This window comes from Falco rusticolus, chromosome Z (genome assembly GCF_015220075.1).
Source record: "Falco rusticolus isolate bFalRus1 chromosome Z, bFalRus1.pri, whole genome shotgun sequence".
NCBI classification, from domain to species: domain Eukaryota; kingdom Metazoa; phylum Chordata; class Aves; order Falconiformes; family Falconidae; genus Falco; species Falco rusticolus.
Genome location: NC_051210.1, coordinates 9,986,124 through 10,005,034, shown reverse-complemented (window position 1 = coordinate 10,005,034; position 18,911 = coordinate 9,986,124). Strand labels below are relative to the sequence as shown.

At 41.0% G+C, this 18,911-nt stretch overlaps 1 long non-coding RNA gene across 2 annotated transcripts; it reads left to right on the top strand.

Annotated features, from left to right (window-relative positions):
* Window positions 1-426: 426 nt before the first annotated feature.
* Window positions 427-12,213, top strand: LOC119141450. Of its 2 annotated transcripts, none has more exons than XR_005101927.1 (3): window positions 427-523; window positions 4,967-5,085; window positions 11,698-12,213. It is a non-coding gene; the product is annotated as an uncharacterized LOC119141450 (long non-coding RNA). The 2 variants fall into 2 exon arrangements; XR_005101928.1 differs by lacking the exon at window positions 11,698-12,213 and adding an exon at window positions 6,789-7,065.
* The last annotated feature ends 6,698 nt before the right edge of the window (window positions 12,214-18,911 follow it).

The following is an 18,911-nucleotide window of genomic DNA, read 5'->3' as shown; positions in this document are numbered from 1 at the left end:
GTGAGGATGCACTGTTGCTCGGAAGTGGCTTACCAGCAAAAGGCTGAAAGAGAAGTCAGTTAAATCAGCCAACAAAACTTGCATTTTGCACTGAATTAGCCACTGTTCTTCTGTGTCTTGGTATCTTCATAGACAAGCAGCAAACGTGACTTGTTTGTCACACAGCTCTCATGCCTGTGAAACAGTAATGCTATAAACGTATCGTAATGCGCATTGTGAGAGGTACCACATGAGGTCTGATGGCATGGAACAAGGGACAAGGACAGTGCATCATCCCTAAGCAACCTTGACCCCCAGGGGATCACAAATCAATGTGAGCTCGTCCCCTGCTGGCTTTGCTGTGTTACAGGGACTTACGCAAGCATGAGCTGGGAACATCACGATATTGGCAGTGACCTCTGCCTCAGGAGGAAAGGCGTACCATGCTTGCAGGCAGGCAGGTAGAGCAGAACCTTTGCTATGTGGAAGAGGTCTTATACACAGTGTAAAGCCATCAAGGACTCTAAATTTATGAGCAATTCAGGTAAGCATTTCTTCTTGTAGGCCTCTGATTTGCCTCAATTTTTAGAAGATACTTTTTCTCTCAGGCTTCTGGAAAACAGCCACAGCCTCTCCTCATTTTCCATCACTGTATTTGCTACCGTGGTGGCTGCTGTTACATTCTGGTGTTTCTGCACGCTGAGTAGCCTGAAGTTCTCCCTCTTAAGCTGATTTCTGTGGCTGCAAGTGCCACTCTGCAGGGTGGGTTTCCAGGACTCATTAAAGAGATTACATTTACACTGGTAGTTTATCCTGTAAACACACTTTACCTCTGAAACTGTATTTGCCAGTTGCTGCTCCGCCTTGCAGCATGAAGTAAGATGGCATGGATTTGGTGGTACAGGAGCTTGCAGTGTTTCTCTTCTTTTTGAGTTTGCCTTTTGACATTTCTTTTTTTCTGTGTGCTTTTTAAATGTTCACGTGACAAAGAAATCCCTACCTTTTCTTCCCTCCCTCTCTGCCTTCGAAAATATATCTGCATTAAGTACAGTTAAGGTATGAGTGACTCCTTCAAAAGAGAAATGTGTCTTTAAGAATGTTGCTAAAATGCCTGGGCAGTACAAATACCAGGTGAGATGCAAGGAACTATGGTTCATGACAATTTCATTAATCTCCCTCACACAGGGGTTTACTATGGCTGCTCCAGGCAGAAGGTAGAAAGACAGTGTTGGCTACAAGTTCGTCATTTATGTCCACTATAAAGGATATCCAGGAAAAAAAACCCAGTGACCTACAATGGATGAACTGTGTGTTGCAACAACTGAACTTCTAAATCTGTATTTAAAGGAACTCATAGGGTTGTTTTTTAGCTCTGGTTCAGGGAGTTGAGCCCAGAAATGAGCATTACTATCACTTGTCTGACCTGCAGAATAAGACAAGCCGTATATCCTTTTCTAATAATGTCTGCCCTGAACACATAAACTGTATGTAAGCCACTCCAGCTTTTCATTCGGAGTATAGCAAGTCAGAGATCTGGAGGTTCCATAGCATCCTTAGGTAAGATCAGGACTTAGTGTTCTGCAATGGTAAACTCATTGAAGGACATCACACATCTTTAAATTCGGTACCTGTTTGGGTATTGATTGGACTTAAGCCTTTAAAAAGAGCCTTAGAGGTTTCAAGGGGCTATGTCTTATTTCATCTAGTTTCATTTGTTCATCACTATCATGGTATGGCCTTAGAGGAGAAAGATGACATGTACATTGAGGACTTTGAGGACTTTAGGTTGAAACTGTCTATCCATGTGAAGCAGAGAGCAATGAGGCAATGCTGGTTGCAGCCAGTCCATATTTCAGAGAAGCAGGTCCCTTGATGATGTGAATCAGACACAGCTTTTTGTACAAGCCTTACAGAAACTGTTTTGGCTTTCTGAGCTCACTCCCTTTCCAAATTGTAAAAGAGTACGAAAAGCTGCATCACCTGTTTCCCCCTGTTGTGCCAGTGCAGAATGTCACCTCTGTCTCTGCTGGGCTGCACAACTGGCAACCTGCCTGTCCTCAGCCATCCAAATGCTGGGTGAGGTCATTGCATTATCTTCTGTCATGTCCTGGGCTGGGGAAATTTTCCTTGGGTGAAAGCTGAAAAACGTCCTTTGAATACCTATGGCAGGCTACATGCTAGTGCATCTTAGGGTTATCAGAGAAACAATACAGCCAAGAACTATGTAATGTAATTGATGTGAAATAAGACCAGAAGCTAATTCCAGGTTTCAGACCATTAGTTCCCAATTCAGGCAACCTGAAAATTTTTACTAGCTTAATATTGTTTGGTTCTTGCCCTGGTTTCTATTGGGACAGAATTAATCTTCCTAGTAGCTGGTACAGTGCTGTGTTTTGGATTTAGTATAACAATGTTGATAACACACGGATGTTTTAGTTGTTGCCAAGTAGTGTTTATACTAAGCCAAGGAGTTTTCAATTTCTCAGGCCCTGCCAGCGAGAGGGCTGGAGGGGCACGGGAAACTGGGAGGGGAGACAGCCAGGACAGGTGACCCAAACTAGCCAAAGGGATATTCCATACCATGGGATGCCATGCTGAGTGTATAAACTGGGGGAAGCTGGCCAGGGAGGGCAGGATTGCTGCTGGGGGACTGGCTGGGCATCAGTCAGTGGGCAGTGAGCAATGAGCAATTGTATTGTGCAACACTTGTTTTGTTTTCCTTGGGTTTTATTTCTCTTTTTCTTTTCTCATCTCCCTTTCCATTACTACTACTACTACTACTATATTATTATTATTCTTATTATTACTATTATTATTATTATTGTTGTTGTTGTTATTGCTATTGCTACTGCTATTGTTATACTTTATTTTAATTATTAAACTGACCTCAGTCCACATGGTTTAGCCCTTTTTCCCTCTGATTGTCTTCCCCATCCCATTGAGGGAGCCGGGGGAGCAAGTGAACAGGTGTGTGGTATTTAGCTGCTGTGTGGTATTTAGCTGCTGGCTGGGGTTAAACCAGGTCCTGCTTGGGCCGCTACAGAAGGTTCTTTCAGCAGTATATGGTGTGAGGGTTTTTGGTGAACTCTGTTGCCAGGTCTTTGAAAACTGGTTTTGGTGCTAACAAAGGGGAAAAAAATAACTCATCATGTTCCTAAAATTCAGCTGCCTGTTTGGAAATTTAGCATTTAAGTGCCCACTATTAAATAATATAACAATAATACTTGTATACATATATGTAATATAAATAAGGACCCTGTAAGTCCAGCATTTTGCTAGTTCATGTGTCTGTTGATCCAGATGTTTCAAAGGCTTGAGGAGACAAATTTAGCCTCAGATACTATCTGCTGCAATATTTGCTCTTATCTTGTGTGTCCTGTTTTATTACCTCAACACAAAATGTATCCCTTCTTTTTCTGTGCTGTCAATCTGTATTTGAGATTCTGTGACACTGTGATCTTTCATTTTCCTGCAGTGGTTTTCTTCTTTCCCATTTCTCTGTGTTCTAAGCCTTCAGTGGGCTGAGGTATTGAAAATGCACCTCTGCAGTCTGGACTTTTAAGAATTTTTGGCATAGGTTCCCAGGATACTGAGGCACAGTCCAAGAGGGTGTGATTGGAAAGATGGCAATTATGACAGGATATTCACACCAGGGACCAAGGAGACCATGTTGCATCCCAAGTACAAAACTGATACACATTGAATTACCTGAAATTTTTTGTTGTGTTTCAAACCAATTTAGCTGCTAGCAATTCTGGGAAAGGGTACAGAAGGCAACACATTTTGTGAAAAATATAACTACTGCTTGTTCAGACCTCCTGGGAATTCAAAGTATTGACTGGGAACGAGGCAGTGGAGAGAGGATTATTTAGTCTGTATTTGGACAAAGCCAGAACTGTGCTTTTGATGAAGGTCTTTTTTGTGATGCAGTCATGAGTGGCTTGAGATCATAAATCCTGTATAAATCACAAGATGACCATATAATCCTTTTCATTCTTACAGGGCTCTGTGGTAAACCTTTATATTTGGAGCATATCACAGCTCACAAGCAAAGATGTCACTGTACAAATTAAATTTACTCATATTCTCTAAAGGAGATATTAATTCACCAGTGATTATCTAATCTTTATTTTCAACTCAAATCTGTGTGTCTTGTTTCCAGTTTCTTTTTATTCTTTTCTCTTTGTAGAAACAGGTATTTCTAACCAACTTCTATCTGTCCTCCCACTTCTGTTTTAAATCCATTACAATAATTTGATCTGTAAATCTAATCCAAAACCTGCTGAAGTGAATGGAAAAGATTTTTAATGTAATTTTCTTATTCCTGAGTGTGATGCTTTAACCCTTATTTTGGAAAAACAAATAAAGAAAAATAAAAAAAAAAGAAGAGAGAGATAGCTATTGAGATATTTACAAAAAAGGCAAGGATTCTTTACTAAGTATCTGTGGATACATTTTGAATTCATGTAAATTAGTATTATTTTAATAATTTAGATTTTATAAAACTCAGATGTGGTGAATGATAGCTGTTAGTATATTGCATTCTGCAACATTTTTACCTAGATATTTTATGACATTTCTTTGCACTTTTCTTTCCTGGATTGTTTTGTGTTCTTTCTTTTCAAAGTTAGTATCTTTCTAAAGTGTATCTCAAAGTCACCTTTTCTCCTTCCTATTCTTCTCTACGGTGTATGCAGTTTCCCACAGCTGAAAACAGAAGATGCAACTAGCTGGAACAAATGCAGAATTTTATTTTGATTGGCCTCTTCTTTCTTTTTCCATAATCTGGGGAGTTACAATGCAAAATCCCTCTTGTGTCAAAGTCTTTAAAATGTAGACTAATAAAGCAAATATACCAATAATCGGTGCTTAGTGCCGCTTGTTATTTTTATTTCTAATTCTTTTTTAAACTGTAAACATGTTCACATTCATAACATGGAAAGATAGATCTATTTTCCCCTTCTTTTAAACATGTTGGTTTTTATAGGTCTTCACATCATTTAACACTAAGGCCCCACGTGAGCATGCTTGGTTATATGACATAAGATCATCCACAGACCCACAAAGGAGCTCAGAGAGACAATGTGGGGAAACAGAGGAACCCAGGTAACACCCAGTCCTGATCACGTGGACTGAATGGGCCAGAAAGTTGATGTGCTGCCATCTTACAGGGCATGCCTGATTTCTGCGGGGGTTTTAAGCTGAAAAAAAAATCCAAATCTGTGCATGCAGAACAGACAATTGACATACTGTAATAACCAAAGTGGTCACATTCATAGCTTAGTAATAGCTTCATTGCTCATGAGGAATGTTCCATATCTAAGTTGCAACTACTTACCTTACAGTTACAGCAAGAACCTCATACCTGTCATTAACTAGTCGTCTTTGGAGTCCTGCAGTGTTTGCAGGGTACAAGCTCCCATTTGCTTTGAGCCACCCTGTTTCTGAGTTGTCCATCCAGGAAAGGGTACCCAAATGCATGGCTTGGCCTTAGTCTTACTCTGTCAGTCTCTTTTTCTGAGCAATTGACTCATAGGTTGTATGCCCCAGCCCCATGGAACTTTTCATTTCCACCACCAGATAGTTTCATGTGATCAACCATTTTGGTTTTACCTAAGAGCTGGATCAGTAAGGCCATGGTGCTTTATTTTACACAGCGTACCATTAAGACCATTTGTTCCTACAGTGTGTGGCTTAGTATATCGTTATTTCCACACTGTTTATTCCGGACTGCACAACTAAAGAAAAACAATCCTTTTCCTGTATTAAGATACAACTTAGTGCAAATACATGTCATAAGGGAATAAATACAATAATCCACTTACATTTTCCAATCAATAGTGTGTTATAAGGGAATGAATACAATAATGCGCTTACATTTTTCAATCAATAGTGGATACCTTCCTGGAGGATACAGACAATTCAGGAATACTGTGCATATGATACACCCCACCCCCAATAATATTAAATATCCTCTTCCCAAAGAGTTTAAAAAATCTCTTTTAATGCTTGTCTTTATTTCTTACTGGCCAAATTAGTATAACTGATGATAAAGTGATTTTTGCCATGTCAAGGAGGTTTTGCAATCTCTGTCTTCACTTTGACCCAAGAGTTTTCTCATCCATTTTCTGCCTGTCCTGCTGAGGAAGGGGCATGAGCATGTAGTGGGTGGGTGTTTGACCCTTCTCTGAAGTGATCTTATCACAGGTGTACAGGCTCCAAAACCTGTGGGTGACCTGCCCTTAGGTACCAGGTGTGTGGTTTGGATGGCCTGGGCCATAGTCCCTGAGGCTGTCTGTAAACCAGGGGTATCACCGTGGCCTTATGTCAGAGGATGTGGCCAGGACAAGTGCATTAAAAGGTATGAGACAGCAGCACGTCATGATGCTAAATAAGGACATGGCATTACTCATAGTGTATACTGGTCCACAGTGTGTTACCACACAGTAACACAGACTGTATTACCAATTACTCTTTAATTTTCTTTTCCCATTAGTAATGGCTCAAATAACTTCAACCTTCCAGCTGGCAGTTTTTCTTGCACTGTATTAGTAGGCAATTAACTGCCTTTAGAAGCAGCCTACTACACTGTTTCTTCTTGGTCAGTCTTTATGTCTTTAAGCTGCTGTGATCAGTGCAAATTTTGAGAGCTTTTTAGCAAAAAACTTGGCTAATTTATTGTCTCCTGCTGTGGATCCCCAGAGATGTGTACAGCCTAAATCAAGACAATATATCTTGTCAAAGTGAAGAATGAGTTGAAAAAAGCTTTCATAAAGGGTGTAAATAAACAACAAAATGTGTATCTATAGATTTCTAAAACTGGAGTCTCTACAGACCAGACAAGTAGACTTAAAAATGCTTCCACAGCTGGAGGTAACTCCTTACAAGTATTACCCCTATTGTATGCCCCTGATCAGCTATGGTTTGTGGTAGGAAACATTGAGGTAGTTGTTAATGTGTTATCCTCTAAATCTGTCCTCCCTCACTCCAGCTCCCCCACATAACTTCTTGTCTCAAGGACACAAAAAGGTTCATCAGTTCTGTCATAAATATTCTATTACCGAAATATTACCCAAACATCAATACCTATTTTGACAAGTACAAATATAAGAACTGAAAGTGAACAAGCATCTAGAGGAAAATATAATCCTTGAGATATTTTCTTAGATATCTTGAGGACTGATAAGTTGCTGAAGATGATGTACACAATGTAATGCTTACAGATGTATTACAGAGAGCAAGAGACACACAGGGTGACTATCCAATGAACCTCTTGATTACAGAAATTTTGGATAACTGCTGAAAGTTGGAATGGGAAAAAAAGGAAAACCAAAGAAAATAAATTATTCTAAGGAAATGAGACTGGAGCTTCTAAACCATTTTAGGACTTAGAGGAATGAAGCTGGGTTAATTAACATTCATAACATACAGCTGTGGGCTGGCTTCAGGGTCCGGGGGGTGGGGTGGGGTGGGTGGGGAGTGGGTGGGGGTGGGGGGTGTGGGGTGGGGGGGTGGGGGGGTGGGTGTCCGATGTAGATAAAGTACATCTGTGGCTGGTTCTGTTAAGTGGTTGAGCAGCCAGTGAAGAGAGAGCAGCTGAGGAAGAGAGAGGAGGAGGAAGCAGAGAATAGAGAGAGAGTGCACACCCTGGATGAGGAGATACTAGCAGAAGGCAGCAGGACTGGCATAAAGTGTGTGTTGGTATGTGGTGGTAAAAGTCTTTGTTGCAGCTTGATAGTTTGGAGAGTGCTGTGACAGAAAGGCATGTTGCTACAGCATCAGGTGAAATGAGAGGTAGATGCAAACAATTGCCTGAACGTGAATGCCCATGAATTCTTACAAGTGCACTTGAGAAGCTTGTGGCTGAGTTGTCTGAAATCAGGGAAGCATCTGTGTATTGAGGGCTGATCGTTACAGTAATTCCCCCTGGAGGAAATCAGGGAAACCACTTTCCAGCCAGCATGTTGTGAATCTCTGCAAGGCACAACTCACCAGCCATAGTGCTGCTAGTGAGTAGGTTCTAAGAAGAATTCTATAGAATTATAGAATCATAGAACAGCTTGGGACCACAAAGATCATCTAATTCCAAGCCCCCTGCCATGGGCAGGGACACCTTCCACTAGACCAGGTTGCTCAAAACCCCATCCAACCTGGCCCTGAACACTTCCAGGGATGGGGCATCCTTGGCTTCTCTGGGCAACCTTTTCCATTGCCTCACCACTGTCAAAGGGATGACTTTCTTCCTTATATCTAATCTAAATCTACTCCCAGTTTAAAGCTATTACCCCTTGTCCTATCACTACATGCCCTTGTGGAAAGATGAACCACAACTCACATATAAATAATTACAAATCACTGTTTCACAGACAAGATAGATCCTATCACCCACAGTCTCATAGACCTGTGAAAAATAGGTGCAACAGCCTGTCATATACTAGTTAAAGTGAAAGAAAGAGGACAAATAGTAATGCAGTCACTAATGAGGGAAAAGCACAAAAATGAGGAATAATTCAGGTTGTAAAGCACCCCAGGTCTCTTCTTCAGCCTCCTGCTTAAAACAGAATCATACATGAAGACAGACTGCTTTGCTCAGGGCTTTAGGCAGTTGAGGCTTAAAATTCTCCAAGGTGACACAACCTCTCCAGGCCCTCACTCCATCTGTCCTTGTGAAGAAAAAACTTTTTCCTGACTTCCAGCCTAAGCCTTTTTAGTTTCACCTGATGCTACTCTCTCTTGTTCTTCTGTTGGGCACCTCTATGAAGAGCCTGACCTCAGACCCTTGATCCCCTCCCTGTAGGCACCAAGGTGCTTTCAGGTGTCCCAAAGCCATCTTTGCTCCAGGTTGAATCATCCCTGGCCCCACAACCTCAACTCATAGGCTTAGTGCTCCAGTCCCACTCCCTTGGTGGCCTCTCCTGGTCTTGCCCTGTTTTGTTGACTTCTGTCCTGATTTGTGGGCTCAAAACTGGACCCATGACCCAGCTGTGGTCTGACAAGTGCTAAACAGAGGGGATAATACCTGCTCTCCCTCTGGGCTTTTGTCCTTGCTGAATTTGATTGAATTATTTTTAGCTCATTTTCCCCCATGCTAGTCCCTGTGGGTGGCAGCCCTGCTCTTACACATATGGACTGGCCCCCCAGTTTGGCATCATCCACAAACCTCATGATGGATCTCCTTCACTTTCCCTATGCCAATAGTTAAAAAATTAAATAGGACACATCCCAGGACAGACACCTGCTGCACCCCAGTTGTCACCAGCCTCCAGGTACAGCTTGGTAACTACTGCCCTGTAAACCTCTCTCTTGCAATCAATTTTTTTGGTTGGCTGGTTGTCCATTTTTTTATCTTGGGAATCAGATAAAGGACATCAGGGCATCTAGATTTCCTTCTTTGTTTTTCTGTGAGGATATCATGCTTTGCATTTGTTCTGTGCCTTTGAAAACGATGTATATTCCCTCCCTGGAGGAAACTGTAAGATTTGAGTAATTTGGCTTGTACTTAAAACAAGGTTTTTGGTTTATGGCTGGACTTGATGGTCTGAAAGATCTTTTCCAACCTAAATGATTCCATGATTCTATGATTCTATGTTGTCCTATCCTGGAGTAACGAATATCAAGTGATTTCATTCAATGTTCTTGCCTCTGTGCCGATGGAATTATTTAACATGCATGATGAAGTACATGTCTGCCTCTAGTAAATACAACCGCAATTCTGCATATTATTTTAGCAAGTGCTTGACAGTAAACAACCGGACACACACACACACATTGATTTTTCTACTGTAAGCTGCAGTGTCTGTAACATACTGTAACTAAATCTGTTGGCAGATGTGTATTTCACAGAATCAGAATCACAGAATGGTTAGGGTTGGAAAAAGACATCTGGAGATCAGCTAGTGCAATACTCTGCTACAACAGGTAGCTAGAACTGGCTGTACAGAATCACATCCAGGTGGGTTTTGAATTTCTCCAGAGAATGAGACCCCACATCCTCTCTGGGCAGCCAGACGACACCCACTACACCTCATCTACCCAGGCAACTGTTCCATCATAGGAGGCTATCAGGTTGGTCAGTCATGATTTCCCCTTGGTGAATCCATGTTGACTGCCCCTGATCACATTCCTTTCCTCCACATGATTGGAGATGACCTCCAGGATCAGCTGTTCCAACACCTTTCCTGGGACGGAGGTGAGGCTGACAAGCCTGTAGTTTTCTTTTTCCTCCTTCTTGTCCTTTTTGAAGACTGGAGTGACATTGGCTTTCCATTCCAGTTCTCAGGCACACGCTCTGTTTTCCATGACTTTTCAACTGACTTAATTGTGTTTGTACCATGAAGAACACCTACAGCTGGAAGCATTGGGCCTGTATCGGTTTTTCAGACATTAACACATAAGAACAAGTGCACACTGAGAGAGCTTGTGTTACATGTGAAAATGCATGTGACAGAAAAACAAGGAGTCATTTATTAATTAACAAATAGCACAGTAATATTTCACTAAGTACAGCTAGAACAGCAGCAGAGGAAAGAGCAAAGACACACTTTTTTCTTTGGATTTTTTTTTTGTGTGTAATGCTCCGTATCACTTATGTATTTAAGAGAGAAGGATAATACCAGTAAGTAAGAGTGGTAATAGAGAAAAATGTCCTTTTTAACTTTTTATTTCACACAAAGTAGTTGTCAGCATTTTTCTTGGGGAACATCCTACAGACATACTGCAGTGCAACATGTTGTATTACAGTTTGCTTCTAGGGTATAAGGAAAACTAATCTGACATTCCTAGACAGAGCTGGGTCAGATCTTTTTGCTTGGTATTGCTTACAGGTATTTTCTCTCCAACATTTTTTGACTTGCTTTTGCTCCCTTAGGTTACTAAAAAAATAACAAGACACAGTTTAAAATTGGTCTTTCAGCAATTTATGTCAAAATACATATATACTGATCCTGTGAAAGCCCAGAGGACAGACTATGTATTTCCTGCTAGTCTGGTAGGGCAAAGGTCTTCTGGTATCTCAATATATTTGTATTAACCACTTCCAACATACTGATTGCCAACAGCACTAAGTGCATTTGTGTTAAGGTACAGATACTGCAAGGCTTGAAGGGGAACTGCCAATGTTTTGTTAGCATGACCACAGACTGTCATCATTTACTACCATCAAAGGGGCAGATGCAAATTTTTTCCCTTTCCATTTTGGTTATTGCAATGATAATGTCCATGAAAGTGGAAAGATAAAAAAATGTCTGCCTGCGTTTGGATAAGCAGCACCCAATTCACAGAATCACTTGCAGTTATTTCCAGATGGGACAATATTCGTCCAAGAAAGCAAGTGCCCTGTGTCCACAGAGGGTGACTGATCTGAGAGTCCTACTGTGCTCTCTCTGCCCAGTCTAAGAAGTGCCAACAGACAGCTGGCCAACACAGCTCTGTCGCTGGCCCATAGTGATTGCTCCAGCTCTACTCTTTGAAGGGTACGGTGGAGCCAAGGATACATTTCCCTCCCATTTATTTTGAGCAAGGATATTTTTTTTTTCTATTCCTTGTATGTTCCTGCACAACCATGAAATCCAAACTGCATTGCAGCCCTTTTTGATTCAAATAATCCATTTTATAGGCTGAACTTGCTAAACCATTGCTTCAATACACCCTCTCTGTCACATGCTATTGACTTTAGTGCTACTACCGCTACTCCCTCAAGTGATGAATCTTTCTTCACAGGCTGGGAAGAAGAAAATCGATTCCAGAGTCCCAAACAAGGAATTAATTTGTCATGACTTCAGTAAGCACTATTATGAAGTTTTGTTCACCAGATCGAAGTTGTGGTGCCTTAGAACACTCTTAGAAAAGACAAAGGGGAAGTGGTGAGGAATGTTTTCTCTGTGGTATGCCGCATCTGTCTCTTTTGCATATTTATGTTTGCTTGTATGCACGGGTAATGATGGCAGAACAACTTCTTTGGAATTTGTTCAGGTGTGTGGACAAGTTGTTGCTACGTTAAGCTTTCAACTGCTTGCTTGTTTTAACCTTTCAGATGTGAAGCTTGTGCACATAATGTCATGTTTTAATTGATATGGCAAGTTAGTGGAAGTATTTTGTTTAGTTGTTTGGTTTTTTTTAATTTACCTTTTCAGTAGAATAACAGTCTTTCTGATCAACCAATACAGTTTGAGGAGTGCAAAAATTTTTTGAAAAATTAATCTCAGATCAGTTAAAGAAAATTATAAAAAAAGTTGATGGCTGAATAAACAAAAGAAAATCAGAAATAATTCTGAGTCATGTGTTGTGTTCTTACTTAGTAACAGGTTCTCCCCACACAGACTTCAGTTGAATTTCATTGCCTTCAGTGGTGTCTGATTAACAAATTTTGGGAAGGGTACAGACAAGAACATAGGACTTGGGAAAACAAGGTAGATAAAGTAAATGATGCAGACCTCTACCATCTGTAAAGTTTTCCTACAGTCTGTCTACATAGTAACACAAATGCTTGTTTGTCCAAAGTCTGATTGCTTCTTTACTACTTTCCTGAAATGTGGCTTATTTTGCTTCATGATAATGTGCGACTGAGTTGTTATTGTAAGATTTTTATGTTTCTGCCTTTTAGATATAGCCATTGCATCGCCATCTTGATTATATATACAACTAAGAACGTATTTCTTTTATTTAAGTTTCTACTGGGCAAGCTTCCTACTGTTAATATAAAATTATATCAAATATTTTTTGAGACATAAGAAGCAACAGATTTTGTGTTTATCTGTCTACCCATCAATCTATATTTTTGAGAACATATTTTTTAGTAGTCATTCCCTTTCACACAAATTTTCAGATACAAAACCAAGCATGCAATTACTGAAAAAACATCTGTCTACCACTGATTTTTATCTTCCACTTGACCCAGTGGAATTGTGAGCTAGTAAAATTCATGCAGGCAAAAAAGGGAGCAGACTGAAGCAGAGCAAGAGGCTGGTTTTGTTGTGGTGGTTGGTTTGTTGGAAAAAGGTAAGTTGTATGTTTGTTTTTCTGAATCTCTATTTCTAAAGAAATGGGTTGGGGTGGTGGTGGTGGTGGTGGTGGTGGGGAACACAGAGGAGGGGGAAAGGAAGTGGAAGAAATACATCCGAAGTCCCATCTTTCTAATGTAGATATTAACGATGAAGGGTTTGGCAAAGGCCTCTGTGAATGGACCCAGGCTGTGGGTCTGACTCTCCTGAACTCCAGCTGAACATCTGTTCCTCTAGTTCATTATTTTCCTGGTGTTTTCCCTGGTCTCCCCTCTCAAAGTGACTCTGTTGCTCCCATTTTGTACATATTTTAACTCTTTTCCTGGGAATCTTAAAGTTGGCCAAAAATATTTCAAATTGTTTCCACAATGGATCCTGGTGAATGCCGTGAAAGTTGCCTCACATGCTCTTGGCATCTTTAAACCTCTGCCCTTTGGTAGCTGCTTCAGGAACTGGAGGCATTTTCTGCTGAGCTCCTGGTGACTCCTCATTTAATTTCATTATGGCTTATGACTTTTCAGCCTCAGCCCTCAAGATATGCTAAGCTTTTGATTAACCAAATTACTTACAAATGTAAACATTTCGTTGAGTACTTTAAGATGTTCACAGGGAGTAAAGGAGGAACACAGTGTATAGCTGAAAAAAATCAGCTGGATTAGAGACAAATAAAATTGTCTCTAACACCAGCTATTGCCTTATGGTGATTCCTGAGCATTGTATGGTAGAAAGGTAAAAAAGAAAAGCATGAAATCCCTTAACAGAGTAAACAGTGCTAGACAGAGAACCATGTCTAGGCTGAAGCTCCATAGAAACAAAGAGCCATTGGAAGAAATTTCAAATACCGTTTTTATCTGTGTCTTTCCAGGTCACAGTAGAAAGTCAGTTGAAGCATTTGCTCTATTTATTAATTGTTGGTTAAAACAGAGAGAGGAGCCCAACTTTAAAGCTGCACTATCAAAATAATGAACTGTGCTTTAAACTTGAGATGTGGAACATGAAATGGAGAAGCTACAAAAAGAAGGATGGAAGTACAGAGTGATTTCTAATTGATTACATCTTGAAGAGCTAATTTTACAGTTTTGCAAGGCTGACAGGAGGTCAGTTGTCATTTTAATCTGAGGCAATAAAGGTGAAATGGAAGATATAGAACTGATTTTTGACAAGACATCTGAAATTTGGCAAAAAGTAATCAGTTGTCAGAAGCATTGTGTTGTGATGTAGTTATGACTGAGAAAACTGAAAATTAGGAGAAAAAGAGCAAATGAGTAGGCAAAATTCAGAATCAACTCAAGCAGGCACAATATAAAGAAGCACATTCACCATGAAAACAACTGACAGTCAGCACATGGCTCTGCATTAAGGATGAATTTGTGTAGTATTTATGAGAACTGGGAATTAATGGAGGAAAAAGATTTCATGAGGAAGAGCTGATGGAGTCTTTAACAGAAATCATTCTTTCAGAAGGCTGAGTTTTATGAACAAGCTTATCTCTTTATCTTTGCAGTTAATTAGAAGTTGTGGTGTGATGGGGATGTCGTGGACACTGGCTGGGTAGAAGGCACTGAGAAAACTGAAAACATGTTAGCATAAGCAAGATTAAATAAGAGAAACACATGAAAGTTTTTATTGAAGTGTCAGCAGCTTTTTAGTATTTTACAACAACATAGTTATATTCTGCTCTGTTAGCATTTAGCTCACATTTACTCATTTCTCTAAGTCTTGGGGGTTACACTTACCAGTTAGACATAGATACTGTACACAGAACTAGATTTGGGTTCATTCTTTCAGTTTCTGAATACCTGTAATACTGATAATAATGTTCTCCAGGTACTTAGAGTTTTTGCTTTTATTTTTTTTTCTTTTCATGCAACCTTTCTATCTCTGAATTCAACATAGAACATAGACAATCCAATAGAAAGCATAAGGAATGGTAGACTTTCAGTGTAGTAAATGCAGATTTCAAATACTTGATTACTTTAAAAAGTGAATGTGCTGTTAATTGATTTGGGTTAGAGAATCAGATAAATATAAGAGGAAAGATAAATGAGTCATTATGAACCAAAATAAATATGCGTGAAAACTAATGAAATAATGAACTATTAATGAAGTTTATGGACTAGAAAGAAGTATGAAAATGACCTCTCTGAAATTATGTTCAGCTGCAATGAGATTTGGGTAGAAAGACTGGTGGAACCTCATCTTGAAAACCTTTCAGTCAAAGGCAAGGTAAAAATAGAAAGAAAAAAACCAAAACAAACCAAAGGGTAAGGTTACTAGTCCTTTTACCAGGTCCTGCAATGACAGGACAAGGGGCAACACTTCTAAACTGCAAGTGGATATATTTAGACTGGACCTAGGGAAGAAATTTTTTATGATGAGGGTGGTGAGACATGGGAATGGGTAGCCTGGAAAAGTTGTGGAAGCCCCATCACTATCACTGCTCTGTCTTTTCAAGACAGTATGTGGTAGAGTATGTGATTTTAGAGTAATATTTATGCTCCTGTATTTATTCCTACTTTAGACCTGACAATATTTATCTTCAGGATGTCTACATAACATGTAAGTCTGGGATGTCTGTTGGTCTCCAGGTGAACAGTTCAGCTCTCCTTCTGCTAAACCCTAAAGGTCCAAATACATAAAATTCTTTGAGCCTTAAATAAAGAAATCACTACAGTCATCTAACATTCTCTCCTCCACATCTCTGTTGCAGTGTGGGACCAAGAATCCCCCAGTCAGCATGGTTAAAAAGCAGGAGGATGTCTGGGAAGTGGTATGGCCAAGCTTTGGAGGGCGAAGCCAGGATAAGTCAGGAACCTACAATGAGTTGAGCACCAGCTGTGGGACTGGATTGTGAGGGTTTTCAAGGACACTTCATCTGAGGAAAAAAGTGCAGTGCCAGACTGAGTAGGCAAAGTGCAGCAGTTAAACCATATACCTTGTGTAACTGAAGGATCTGTCATGAATGTGTAGGTAAACACAACTCCCCTTACTTTTCCGTCACAACTCAGGCAAGATCCCTCTCCCATGCATGCAGTACCACTGCTGATTCCTGATTAGACAGATTTGACCCAGCAAACAGATACCACTGCAGTTCTTAATTTTCAATATATGTATGTATATACTGTTCTACATACTATGATCTCTGTACCCTGATTGCTTTTCCTGACCTGGTGACACTGGCCAAGATTGAAATCCTTTCCCTTACAGAGGGCAGGGACTGCAGATACTCCTAGTTCTATGAAGAACACTGGGCAGCTCAAGTAAATAATACTAAAAGGGATGTGAATTCTGAGTATGAGGCTTGTGAAGCAGTGCAGTGAGAGATAATAATTGCACTCCAGGAACAAAATGGGTCCAAGAGCATCTCATTCTGAAGAAATACCCTTATGTCATTCTGATCATGACTGGCATTGAATTATATTAAATGTAATTAGGTTTAAATAAAATCAATTAAACAGAGCTTTTAATAGAACAAGATATTTTAGGACTTCTTTGGGTCAATCCAAAACTTAATTCTAAAAAACCAAAGCTTTTTCTGACAACTGCTGTTCCAAAAGCCATACAACACATTTATGACCATAGTAATGCAGGTTCTCCCACTGTAACTCATGGAGGTCCACACTCTGGAGTCCTGTGGAGGACCACACCCTGGAGCAGGTGGATGTGATCTGAAGGAAGCTGCAGCCCATGGACAACTTGTGCTAGAGCAGGCTCCTGGCAGGAGCTGAGGTCTGTGGAGAGAAGCCTACATAGGAACAGGTTTTCTGGAACAAAATGTGACCCCATGGAAAAGACCCATGCTGGAGCAGTCTGTGAAGAATTTCAGCCTGTGGGAAGGACCCATGCTGAAGAGTTCATGAAGGACTGTGTCTCATGGTTGGGACACCACGTTGGATCAGGGAATGACCATCAGGAGGAAGGAGCAGCAGAGACAGCATGTGATGAACTGACTGCAAGCCCCATTCCCTGTTCCACTATGCTGCTCAGGGGAAAAAAGTAAAGAATCTGGGAAGGAAGTTGAGACCAGGAAGAAAGGAAGGATATAGAGAAGGTTAAGTCAAAACCAGTTCACTCAACACCAGAGAATTCACTCTGTAATGCAAGGAATTGCAATATATTTTCTATAGCAATACATTTTTCTGATTGCTCTGAAGATTTTTTCTGGAGCAAAGATGTGACAGACAGATGTGATTTATGCCCATGTGTCCTGGTGTTGGCTGGGATGGAGTTAATTTTCTTTTTAGTAGCCAGTACAGTGCTGTGTTTTGGATTTGGTGTGAAAACAATGTTGATAGGACACTGATGTTTTTGGTTGTTGTTGGGTGTTGTTTATACTAACTCAAGGACTTTTTAGTTTCTCAGGCCCTGCGAGCGAGAGGGCTGGAGGGGCATGGGAAACTGGGAGGGAACACAGCCAGGAGAGGTGACCTGAACTAGCCAGAGAGGTGTTCCATATCATGGGACATCACGTTTGTTATATAAACTTGGGGGATTGGCTGCAAATCATTGCTCAGATACTGGCTGGGCATCATCAGATCAGGGACTGGCTGGGCATTGGTCAGCAGGTGGTGAGCAGTTGTACTGTGCATCACCTGTTTTCCTTTCTCCCTTTTCCTTTGGATTTTATACACTTCTGGTCTCTGCCCTCCTCCAACTCCCCCTTCCCCCAACCCCCCCCCCCCCCCCGCCCCGCCCTGCTCCCAACTGTTATTGTCATTATTGTTATTATTGGTTTTCCATTTTTCTTCAATTTCAATTAGTAAATTGCTTTTATCTCGACCCTTCAGTTTTACATTCTTTTCTGATTCTCCTCCCCATCCCTCTGGGTGAGGGGGAGTGAGCAAGTGGCTGCGTGGTACTTAATTACCAGCTAGGGTTACACCACAACACCATGCTTCATGAGGGGCATTGGGAACAGTTGCAAAAGCATACGAAGTACAGTACAGTCTTATGATTAAGAAAACATTTGCTCAAGTTCACTGCCCTTACAAGAAACAACATTCTGCATTAAAATTTAAATAAGGTGAAAAAAACAACTGGGAAGGATTGTGACATAGTAAAGAGCTGCAAAAGGATATGAAGTACCGTGTCATGAACAGGTAACTATTTGCTCAGGTTCACTGCCCTTATGAGAAACAATGATCTGCATTAAAATTAAAATAGGGTGAAGAAAACAGCTGGGGAGTACTGTGAGTCAAAAAGCTCAGCGTTCCTGAGCTGCAGGAAAGATATGCAGACACCTAAGAGCCACCAAAGTGTCAATATTAAAAGCCTTTAAAGTTAAGATTCCCCATGGGCATTGCAATCTGCTAGCCATTTTCCCAGCTGTTCTGTGCTCCTGTTCAATTTAACATTGACCATAAAACAACACCTGGTTGCTGATGGAGCAGGCCACTGAGTAACTTCCAGGATGAGAGAATCATTAAGGCTTACTGCATTCAAACACAACATCGGAGTCTGAAATCAGACCCTTGGGCACTCTCCCCACAGAGCTTCCCAGCACTGGGGGAGGCCCTCTGCCCTGGGCCTGGCCCACTCCATATGAGCTGCCCTCCTCCAGGATGGCTGGTGACCTCAACCTGGTCAACCTCCGTGCTCTGTTGCCACCAGCAACCAGGCTCTCTTCCTGCTCCCCCAGCGCTGAGGGAACGCCTTCTGTGGAGGCCACGGACACAAAACACATGCAGCATTTGTCTCCTCGGGCTTGGACTGCTCTAGGGTCCTTATGCTTAAAAAAAGTTTCCAAATTCCTTCCTAAGTATTGAGGGTGGCTGACGTGCGGCTGGGGCGGGTAAGAGGAGTGCAAGTCAACCTTCTCACCAGAGAATGACACCGGAGAGCAACACTGGCCTTTCTCTGCCTGTGGGTAACCTTCTGGCCAGAGAGACAAATTTCTGATACTCACTTTGTGTTCCACACTGGAGGCATATTGCT